A 2,500-nucleotide genomic window follows, 5' to 3' on the forward strand; every position below is an offset into this window, starting at 1 on the left:
TCTGAGTTACCCAAAACGGTGACTGGCAGGTGAGTGCATTTGATATATTTCTTTAGCGTTTGGACGTGTGTGATTCAATATATTTTGTATGACACTCTGTTACATTGTCGTAATTGAGCTCTTCAATTTAATTTCATTTAATTTAATTTTATTTTATAATTTAACAATAACTTTGTACAATTAAATAACTTTAATTGATAAATACGTTGTCATTGCCTTGCATTGACTCACGTAGCTTTGCAATGCTGCTTGATGATCATTTGATGATTTTGTTGTATGACATATATTGTTATGATTATATCGATTAAAATTGTGCACTTTGACACTGTATGGCATTAGATTAATTTTATCAAGTCGATTCACACCAAAAAAATGTTAAAGTCCAAACGCCCAGGTCGCGCGGATAGCCCTCACCCGCCGCGGATTTTCCCAAGTCGGAAGAGCTTTAGCCGCGAGTCGGTGTTTGGACTTTAACTTTTTGTTGGTGTGATGAGACTTGAAAATTTTTTAGAGTCCAAACGACCAGGTCGCGCGCATAGCTTTCACCTGGCGCGGATTTTCCGAACTCGGGAGAGCATCACGCGCGGGTCGGTGTTGTGGACTCTGAAAATTTTTCCCATCCACTCCAAAAAATGTTAGAGTCCAAACGCCCAGGCCGCGCATATTCTCTTGACCGAGCGCGGATTTTTCGACCTCGGAAAAGTTTTTGCCGCGGGTCGATGTTTGGACTCTGAAATTTTTTCAAGTCTCGACAAAAAGTTAAAGTCCAAACGTTGGGAAATATTTTCAGAGTCCAAACGTTCGAGTTGCGCGCAGTGCCCGGCCGGGGCGCGGTTCGGCGGCCACGGCAAGCGGCCACGCACCTTCCCAAACTCCAAATCCGGCCGCGAGCTCGCGCGATCCCGAGGCCGTTCTGGGGTACCATGGCGATGCAGGATTCTGTGACTACTATGAGGGAGCAGGCAGTCGTGTGAGCGAATGCGCGCGCGAGTGCGAATCGAAGCAGAATCGATCTCGGTTGGCGTCGGGCACGATGGGCAGATGTAATGCTGTTCGCGCGGTCGCCCATGCTTAGCCGGGGTTTTGAGCGGTCTGTCGGATCCAGTGGCAAGCTATCGGCGTGCCTCGGCGCGAGTATTGCACTCGAATCGCCGGGCAGCGTCCGGAATTGACGGTTTTCGGAGCTCGTGCAAGCCGCGAGCGTAGTGTTTGAGTAGCGATGTACACGGAGAACGTGTGAAAAGAAACGCGGGGCGCCCGTCGTCCCGCAGCAGCCTCGTTTGCTGCGAATAGCTACCTGGTTGATCCTGCCAGTAGTCATATGCTTGTCTCAAAGATTAAGCCATGCAAGTGTAAGTACGAGCTCTCGTACAGTGAAACTGCGAATGGCTCATTAAATCAGTTATGGTTCATTTGATCGTACGTGTTACTTGGATAACTGTGGTAATTCTAGAGCTAATACATGCGAAAAGCGCCGACTCACGGAGGCGTGCATTTATCAGACCAAAAACCGACCGGGCCTCGGCCCGTGCTCGTTGGTGACTCTGGATAACTTTGCGGATCGCACGGTCTTGCACCGGCGACAAATCATTCAAGTGTCTGCCCTATCAACTTTCGTCGGTACGGTATCTGCCTACCGAGGTTCTTACGGGTGACGGGGAATCAGGGTTCGATTCCGGAGAGGGAGCCTGAGAAACGGCTACCACTTCCAAGGAAGGCAGCAGGCGCGCAAATTACCCATTCCCGACGCGGGGAGGTAGTGACGAAAAATAACAATGCAGGACTCTAACGAGGCCCTGTAATTGGAATGAGTACACTCTAAAACTTTTAACGAGTATCCATTGGAGGGCAAGTCTGGTGCCAGCAGCCGCGGTAATTCCAGCTCCAAAAGTGTATATTTAAGTTGTTGCGGTTAAAAAGCTCGTAGTTGGATTTTGGGCTCGGGCCGTCGGTCCGTCGCAAGGCGTGTACTGGCGTGCCCGGCCTCACCTTCGGTTCACCGTCGGTGCTCTTGACTGAGTGTTGGCGGCGGCCGGAACGTTTACTTTGAAAAAATTAGAGTGTTCAAAGCAGGCGGTTCGCCTGAATAATGGTGCATGGAATAATGGAATAGGACCTCGGTTCTATTTTGTTGGTTTTCGGAGCGCGAGGTAATGATTAAGAGGGACGGACGGGGGCATTCGTACTGTGCCGCTAGAGGTGAAATTCTTGGATCGGCGCAAGACGAACAACTGCGAAAGCATTTGCCAAGAATGTTTTCTTTAATCAAGAGCGAAAGTCAGAGGTTCGAAGACGATCAGATACCGTCCTAGTTCTGACTATAAACGATGCCAACTAGCGATCGGGGGGCGTTACTTTGACGACCTCTCCGGCAGCTTTCGGGAAACCAAAGTCTTTGGGTTCCGGGGGAAGTATGGTTGCAAAGCTGAAACTTAAAGGAATTGACGGAAGGGCACCACCAGGAGTGGAGCCTGCGGCTTAATTTGACTCAACACGGGAA

General features: G+C 49.5%; 1 non-coding gene across 1 annotated transcript in view; it reads left to right on the forward strand.

The window, feature by feature from the left end:
- The first annotated feature begins 1,294 nt into the window (after nucleotides 1–1,294).
- The window catches only part of LOC143472533 (small subunit ribosomal RNA), a 1,808-nt gene continuing 602 nt past the window's right edge, over nucleotides 1,295–2,500 (forward strand). The window contains exon 1 of the ribosomal RNA XR_013119884.1: nucleotides 1,295–2,500. This exon is cut by the window's right edge and continues 602 nt beyond it. This is a non-coding gene — a ribosomal RNA (small subunit ribosomal RNA).

The sequence above is a fragment of the Clavelina lepadiformis genome, unplaced genomic scaffold, assembly GCF_947623445.1.
Source record: "Clavelina lepadiformis unplaced genomic scaffold, kaClaLepa1.1 scaffold_201, whole genome shotgun sequence".
NCBI lineage: Eukaryota > Metazoa > Chordata > Ascidiacea > Aplousobranchia > Clavelinidae > Clavelina > Clavelina lepadiformis.